Source organism: Calonectris borealis, unplaced genomic scaffold (assembly GCF_964195595.1).
Source record: "Calonectris borealis unplaced genomic scaffold, bCalBor7.hap1.2 HAP1_SCAFFOLD_92, whole genome shotgun sequence".
In the NCBI taxonomy this organism is placed as follows: Eukaryota; Metazoa; Chordata; class Aves; order Procellariiformes; family Procellariidae; genus Calonectris; species Calonectris borealis.
The window spans coordinates 416,200-425,000 of record NW_027441485.1 but is presented as its reverse complement, the minus strand read 5'-3'; the positions used below and the strand labels follow the sequence as shown (position 1 = coordinate 425,000).

The following is an 8,801-nucleotide window of genomic DNA, read 5'->3' as shown; positions in this document are numbered from 1 at the left end:
TGACCCCCTAACCCTAACCACCCTAAACCCTTATGGCCCTAACCCCCGACCCTAACGCCTAACCCTTAACCCTAAACCCCTAACCCCTGACCCTAACCCCTAACCCCAACCCTCTAACCGTAAACCCCTAACCCCTAAACCCCAACCCCTAACCCCAGCCCTAACCTCTAAACCCCAACCCCTAACCTCAACCCTAACCCCTGTGACCCTAACCCCTAACGCTAACAGCACCCTAACCCCTAACCCCTGTGACCCTAACCCCTGACCCTAACCCTAAACACTAACCCCAATTACCCTAACGCTAATGACCCTAACCCTAACCCCACCCCCCTAACGCTAATGATCCTGACGCTAATCACCCTGACTGTAACCGTAACTGCAGCTCCTAACTTGTAACCTGTTACCCTAGATGCCATAACCCTAATGCCTAATCCCTCACCCTAAGTGCGGTAATTCTTCACCTTAACCTCACCCCTCACTGTAACCCTAACTTTTTAACCATAGCCCTGTAAGCCGATGGTTGAGCCCTAACTTGTAATCATAAGGCCCTAATGTGTAACCATATCAGTGAATCCTAAAATCCTAACCCTAAGCCCCGTGAATTTACATGTTTGTTTTCTTGTTTGTTGTTTCCAGTCTCCAGTCATGTGTGTTCTACTTCCGGTGATTTTTAGTGTGTTTCTGATTTTTATGTATGACTTCCGTATAGTTATAGTGACTTCCGGTGTTATAAGTGCGACTTCTGGCCCCATGTTCTTTGCTTCCGCTTCATTTTGATTGTTCCGGGTTGTTTTTAGGTCGTAAAAGTGCATTTCCGGTGGAATTACGGTGACTTCCGGGTTTGCTGGAGAACTTCCGGTGGAGTGGGAGGACTTCCGGACTACAGAGACGAACTTCCGGTATTGTACTCTATGGTCCGGAAGTCGGTATCTATGGTCCGGAAGTCCTCCGGCTGTCCTCTATGGTCCGGAAGTCGGTCTCTATGGTCCGGAAGTCCTCCGGCTGTCACTATGGTCCGGATGTCGGTCTCTATGGTCCGGAAGTCCTCCGGCTGTCCTCTATGGTCCGGAAGTCCTCCGGCTGTCCTCTATGGTCCCGACGGTCGTCTCTATGGTCCGGAAGTTCCCGGGCTGTACTCAATAGTGCCGACGTTCCTCTCTATGGTCCCGAAGTCCTCCGGCTGTACTCTATGCGTCTTGCTGTTGCTCTCTATGGTCGCGAAGTCCTCCAGATGGATGCAGTGGTAGCTTTTTTTTTTTCCCCCAGCAGGTGCATTCTATTTGTGGGCCTTTGTGTGTTGTGGGAAAAAAAAAATTTGCGTCTTATTTGCTGCTTATTCTGCATGATAACTAATTAATTAGCATTCTAAGGCAGAGTAATGAATGGTTACCATGATCTTTGGGGTTTTTTGATTATTCAAATCAGAGATTACTCCCACTTGGAATACTAATAATTGATAGACATGGTATAAGAAACAATTAATAATAATACATCTGGTGCAGCAGTAGAAAATGGCACATGCCCTGGGAGTAATTTTTTAGAAATACTATTATTTTGTAATATATTTGTGTTTGTTACTCCCAGGAAGCATACCATTTTCTACTGCTGCTATTTTCATTTTAAATAGCAAACACACAAAAAAACCCTACACAAGCCCAAACACCAAGACTGATGTGCACAAAAAAACCCACAACCCCTAAAGACCAATACCAACATGCATACAAAAAAAAAACCACACAACCACCAAAGACCAAGACTGATGCACACAATAAAACCAAAACCCCCAAAGACCAAGACCAACACTAAATGCATGCAAAAAAAGAAAACCACAACCCCTAAAGACCAATACAGATAACTCCCTCCTCTAACCACACATGAAACAAAAAAAACACACACAAAAACAAAGAGAGACACAACAAAATCAAAGACAAAATCAAAGACAAAACTACATCAATGACAAAAACCAGAGAGACAATCAAATCATGAGACATCGGACAGATACACAAAAAAACCCTACAGACAGAAAAAAAACCAAAAACAGACACAAAAAAACCACACAGGAGACAAAACAGATCAAAGAAAACTTTATTTCAACTTTATTGCAATCACTTTCTTTTAAGATACCTTAGAACCCTATTAAGGAGTTTTTTAACTACTATAATTAGCTCTGGCTGCAATTAAGGTAATTAAACACAGCCATATTAGCATTCCATCTTTACTGCCTAGTTTGATATTTTCCTTATGATACTACTCAGACACAATTCATGCCTGCTAGTGTCCCATTAACATCAGTGGTTCAATTGGACATCATTTATACCTAAGTAGTATTCTACATTTCTTCAAAACTACTCAAAATAATTACAAAACCTTTACACAATTACAGATAGTTTAAATATACTTAGGAGCCAGTAATGCACATGCTTTCTTTTAACCTGTCAAGAGCTACATTTATCTATAGGTAATGACAACTCTCCCTCCAATGACTAATTCTCACTTAAATTATCACATACAAACATTATTGCTACAATAGTCCTCAAGCAAGAGCTGTCAATGCCTGTAACAATTCCCCACCACAGCACCCTCCGATTGGCAATCTTTAACCATAGGTATTAACAACACCCACTTAGTTTTGTACTTTCATTTGTTATTTCAGTTTTTACTGTGATTCCAATAGGGATACATTACTGCCTGTAATTTTTTTTTAACTAATTTTTATGTTTAAATTGGTCCATTGCTATTTCCAGTAAGTTTTCCCATATCATTTTTTACATTTTAATTCTACAATATACTTTTACTACTGAGACAAAAATTACTCTCAAGTTGATCAAATACTTCCTACAAATTACATTTAATCACTTCTCACTCATTATTTTTGAAAATGCATTTGACCTCAAAAATTCTTCATTACCTTTAGAGTCAGCGCAAGTATTTAGTACCTGTGATTCTCTAGCTAGTAGTCTTTTCCACGTTTCTCCCTCCCACTACATTCTCAGTCTATTGCTTTATATCTCTAAGTTTGCCTCTTCGAGGTGACATCATCTCCACAATTTGTATTACTAGGCAGAAAGTGACCGAGCTCCACTCATCTCAATGGGCCCCCTACTTCCATGCGTGCACACAAAAACAAGAAAATCATAAAGTGTCATTACATTAGAAACTACAAAGCCCCTCAAAAGAATTTACAATCCTAACACTAAACAATAAAGTTTAGCCCACCTGCTTCACAAGCTGGTCCTCTTCAACACTGATTCCCCACACCCTTCAACTGCATGATCATCAATCATCTTCCCATGACCATTCGCTACACAACATAAAATGACAGAAAAATGCCACATTCCAGGACAGCGCTCCCCAGGACCGGTGTTCCCAGAGGCCTAGAAAAACCATCCTCCTTGCAAAAACTTCAGCCCAAGCCCAACGTCCACCCAAACGTTGGCAATGAACTCCCTTACAGTGTTTCTGGGACCAGGGTGGGGGGAGAATACAACACACACACCCAACACACACACCCCCAGCCGGGGGAGGGGGGAATCCCCTATCTCGGTTTTATTATATTTTTTTTAACTCTCTGAACAAAAAAAAAAATCTCAACTCCACACACAACCTGCAGAGAAACAAAAAACCACCACATAATCAAACAAGGTTTATACATTCAAAACACACCATTCATTCAGCTACCACACAAGCTACCCCTCACTTTCGCCGATCCATTCTGCGACCAGCCTGCCACAACGGGACATCACCCCATGTCTGCGCCGCTCCCCGGGAACAGCATTCCCAGAGGCCTCAAAAATCACCCTGCCTGCAAAAACCCCGGCCCAAGCCTGACCTCTGCCCAAACGTTGGCAATGAACATCACCTCGCAGAGTGGCCGGGACCAAGGGAAAAAAAAACTCAGCCGGGGAAAAAAAAGAAATCCCCCAGCTGGGGTTTTTTTTATTATAATTAAAAAAAAAATTACTCTCAACATTAAATACAACCTGCAATAAAAAACTTCACACATACAGGGTTAGGCACATTCAAAAACTAACACTCATTCAACAATCACTTGCTCCACCCCTCACTCATAACACCATTGTTTCACCACCCACCTGCCACGATGTCATATTGCCCCCATTCTAGACCCATCCCCGGAACTGTCTCGCCACACACCTCAAAGCAACATTGCCATTCCGTACGACTCCAAAGTTTCAGCCTTCTTAAGAGCAAGCCAGGGAAGATGCTTCACTACATTCACCGGGCCTGCTCCTTCTTCACTTTGATTTTTCTTCACTTCGATTTGGACACTCTGGCAAGACACGCTTGAGAATTTTCTCCAGGGATCTGAATCATCCTGGGGCACCTGCAAAAAACTACAAAAGGGACTGTACACCCTGGTTAGCAATACCTACTGGCTATACAAAAAACCAGCCCAGACAACCTCCACCCAAACAGACTGTGCTAATCAAACCATGTCAAGCAAGTCACCTGGATGCTGACCAATAGCTTGAGAAGACTAAAAGCCTGTCTTGTTTTTGCATATGCCTTCTAACTGCAGATGGAAAAAAAACACACCAGATATTAAGCCCCACATAGACAAGTTAAGGCAAATTCAAGATTCAACCCACTCGACTGCCTTGCAAACTGCCACTCCCAAAAGGCCAGAGCACAGCCTCTAGCACCCACAAAACACAATGAAAGTAACTGTGGCAGCTCTCTAGAGCTACTTGCCCAGAGATGGACTGTACAGCCTTTGCTTAAAGAATCTGGCCAGATCAACATGTAACCATATAAAGCTATGCTTCCCCTGTCTTTAATATTGCTACACTCCCAGGCAGCACAGCTTCAACCCTAACACGCAGACAGAGACCACACGCAGACGCCACAAACAATGTGACCATGAGACACGAGAAAACCACAAGCGAGAATGACTCCCGTAGGGAAAACGCCTCCGGCACAGAAGCCCTACAGTGCCACAATGGCACAAATGCTCTATAGCACCCCTGGGAAAGAGAGGCAACTGCCACGGCCCGTGAGAGAAAACTACCGTCAAACCCAGAACGATGGATGCGTGAGAAGCCAGGCTTTAGGACCATTAAGGACACAGGGGTGAAACCCCTAAAGGCAACTGTGGAAACAGAACTCCTGAGAGCAGAGCTGCTGGCACCGCCTGGCTCGCCACCGCAAGAGATGACCCCTCAGAAACATCTATGATGCAACGCTTACCAGGCATGTCCATGCTTGAAGCTACAATAGCAAGCTAAGAAGGGCTCAACAGGCACTATGCTAATGAGGCAATGCATTTGAGACCGTCAGGAGGGCTACTGAGGTGCCTGCTGATCATGAAGAGCTATGGAGACCTCAAGACCTGAGAAAGCTATTGTAGAAGACACAGAAGAGAGTCTACAGAAACTACACAACACCACAGACACAGGCTAGAACTGCCGAGACCGGCACACGCTAGCATCATGCTAAAGAATAACCCGCTCCCTTTACACCTTCCCAAAAGGGACTGTTCCTGGACAGTCCTCTCCCCTACTCTAACTTCATAACACATTCCTGCAATTCCCAACCTTGTTCCCTCCCCAGCCCTGGTCCCTCAACTTAGTTTTCAGAAGGCCAGGGATCTGAATCCATCCTAAAAACAAAAAAACACAAAACCCAAAACACTAACTGGGATGTTGCTGCACTCACCCAGTTCCTCTTTATCTGCAAAAAAAAAAAAAACCACTACACCCACACCAAAAAAAAAAAACAAACCACAAAACAGTGCTGGTATTCAGCATCACACTAGCCTCCTCCTCAAAAGCGCCATAGTGCTCTCCACACTGATTCCAAAGTCAGATGCTGCAACTGTCACTCGTGGCACCCAAGATGTCAAGAGACACAAAGTTACCATTGCGCTTGGGAGAAATCACCAGCCCCACGCTCCTCCTCTCTACTACCCCAGCTCACCTCAAATGCTCATCCAATTCCAAAGGCAGCCAGCACAGCTCCCGCAAAACCAAAAGGTAAATGGTTAACCAAGATGCCATTTAATACTTAGCTATTAAATGGAGACCCAGCCAATAACCTCCTCACCTTCCCGGACCGCTCCTCAGTGGGCAGCTACACCCCTCTGAGGCTATCTGCAGCGTGTGGAAAAACCCAAGCTAAAAGCACAGTCTGCCTGCAGCAATTCTCATCTCCCCCTCTTTTACCTTGGCCTTTACCTGCGCAACCAGCCTCCGTCATTTGGGGCTGCTGCGTTGAAGCTTGCGTACCACTTGTGAAGCCCAAACAACAGGTAATGCTTATAACTTCACTGACAATACACCACCTGAAAAATAACTGCTACTTCAGCCCACTAGTCATTGCTCACCTTGCCCAAGTCAACTCCGGTGCCCATATCCCACTTGGCTCATTGCTTGGCATCTTTGGGAAAAAAAAACCCACAACATTATGCAGTCATATAGCCGACAAGACTCACCTTCCCTCCGACACCACAGGCTGACCCACTTCAATCACAGAATACCAAGTTGCAAGGGACCTCAAGGATTATCTGGTCCAACCTTTCTTGGCAAAAGCACGGTCTAGACAAGATGGCCCAGCACCCTGTCTGGCCAAATCTTACAAGTGTCCGATGTTGAGGAATCTGCTGCTTCCCTGGGGATATTATCCCAATGGCTGATTCTTCTTATTGTGAAAAGTTTTCCTCTTGTGTCCAATTAGAATCTCCCCAAGAGTAACTTGTACCCATTACCCCTCATCTTTTTTATGTGACTCCTTGTAAAAGGGGAGTCTCCATCATCTTTGTAACCACAATTTACCTACTGGAACATGGTGATGAGGTCTCCCCTAAGCCTTCTTTTCTCAAGGGTACACAAACACAGTTCTCTCAGCTTTTCCTCATGCGTCAGGGTTCCCAGTCTTTTGATCATCTTTGTGGCCCTTCTCTGGGCCCTCTCCAGCCTGTTCACATCTTTTTTTGTACAGTGGGGACCAACACCTAACAGTATTCTAGGTGTGACCTGGCAAGCGCTGAGTAGAGTGGAATGAAGATTTCTATGTCTCTGCACCAGGACCAGGACCCCCGGGTCCCTTTGCCACAGCTGCTCCCCAGCTGGATAGATCCCAGCCTGTACTGCACTCCTGGATATGTTTTCCCAGGTGCAAGACCTAACTTCTGACTTCATTGAACTTCATAAGGTTCTCATTAGCCCATTCTTCCAGCCTATCCAGCAGGTCTTCCTGCAGAGTGGCTCTCTCCTCCAAAGTGTCCGCTTCCCCACTCAGTTTGGTATCACATCAAGCTTCATCAGGGTACACTCGATCCCATCATCCACATCACTTATGAAGATATTTAACAGTGCTGGGCCCAATATCAATCCCTGGGGGGACCCCACTTGCGACAGGTTGCCCGTTTGAAAAGGAGCTATTTACAACCACCCTCTGGGGGTAGCCTGTCAGCAAGTTCTCCACCCACCGAACAGCTTCTCTAGACTAACGCATCAGTTTCTCTAGGAGGGGGCTGTGGGAAATCATATCAAAAGCCTTGGAGAAATCCAGGTAGACCATGTCCACAGCTCGCCCCACATCAACCAAGCAGGTTACTTTGTCATAGAAGGTGATCAGGTTTGTCATGCATGATTTACCCTTGGTGAATCCATGCTGGCTCTTCCCAATCGTGTGCTTCATTTGACTTGTGATATCACACAGGAAGATTCATTGCACAGCTTTCCCAGGGACTTAAGTATGACTGATGGGCCTACAATTTCCTGGATCCTCCTTTATGCCCTTCTTGTAGATGGGGTAACATTAGCCTTCTTCCAGTCTTCTGGGACATCACCCAATCTCCACAACTTCTCAAACATTATGGAAAGCAACCTTACCACAACCTTCTTACGGTGCTACACTTGCCTCCTCTGTCATTCTTTGGTGCGTGGCTCATTCCTATGCATCTGCAAAAACAATAATATCAAACAAGTCACTCAGTTGCAGAGCAATAGCTTAACAATTCCAGAAGTCTTCTTTCCATTTAAGAATCAATCTGCTTCAATAGACCTGATCAGCCCCTCCCACACAGCTCTGCTCCTCCCCATAAAACACCATTGAAAGAGCTGTCCACACAACCTGCTGATGGCTACTCAATCTGAAATGACTGTACAACTGTTGCCTCAACAGTGTAGGCACATCAACATATTAACCATACACTCTTATGGCTTATTCCACCTCCCCCTGACTCTACACCTCCAGGCAGGGCATCTCCAAGCCACACACACACATGCACAGACCAACCCTATACAGAACCCTATAAACAACGCGCCTCAAAGAGGAGAGAAAACTCTCGGCAAGAATGACGACACCCAAATGGAAGACACCGTTCAGGCAAGAAGACGCATGGGACCATGACAGTGATGTGAGGAGGCTCTGTGGCAACCCCAGAAAAAGAGTAGAACATCATGCCCCGTGACAAGAAGTTGCTCTCAAAACTGAGAGGATGGATGCACAAGAAGCCTGGCCTCAAGACCTAAGAACATAAGGATGCAGGGAAACAATCCCAGTCCGTGAAAATGGTTGGCTAGAGAGCAGAGCTGCTCCTGCAGCCAAGAAGGATGCCGCAAGAGATGACCATCTGGAGTTCTGAGACGCAGGACCAATCCACACTTTAAGCTTGTAACGCAAAAGAAGCAGCATCCGATTGGTGCTACACCGATGAGTACAGAAAGTTGAGATCCTAGGGATGGCACCTGAGGTGCATGCTGTGCTCCTCGAGCACAAAGAGGACATTGAGACCTGAGGAAGGCCTAAGACACAGAAGGCAGACCACACAAACTACACAA

At 45.4% G+C, this 8,801-nt stretch overlaps 1 long non-coding RNA gene across 1 annotated transcript; it reads right to left on the bottom strand.

Moving 5' to 3' along the window:
- Nucleotides 1-5,091: 5,091 nt before the first annotated feature.
- Nucleotides 5,092-8,059, bottom strand: LOC142076678 (uncharacterized). Its single transcript, XR_012671267.1, has 3 exons — nucleotides 7,851-8,059; nucleotides 7,614-7,755; nucleotides 5,092-6,393 (listed from the first exon to the last, which is right to left on the bottom strand). It is a non-coding gene; the product is annotated as an uncharacterized LOC142076678 (long non-coding RNA).
- Nucleotides 8,060-8,801: the final 742 nt, after the last annotated feature.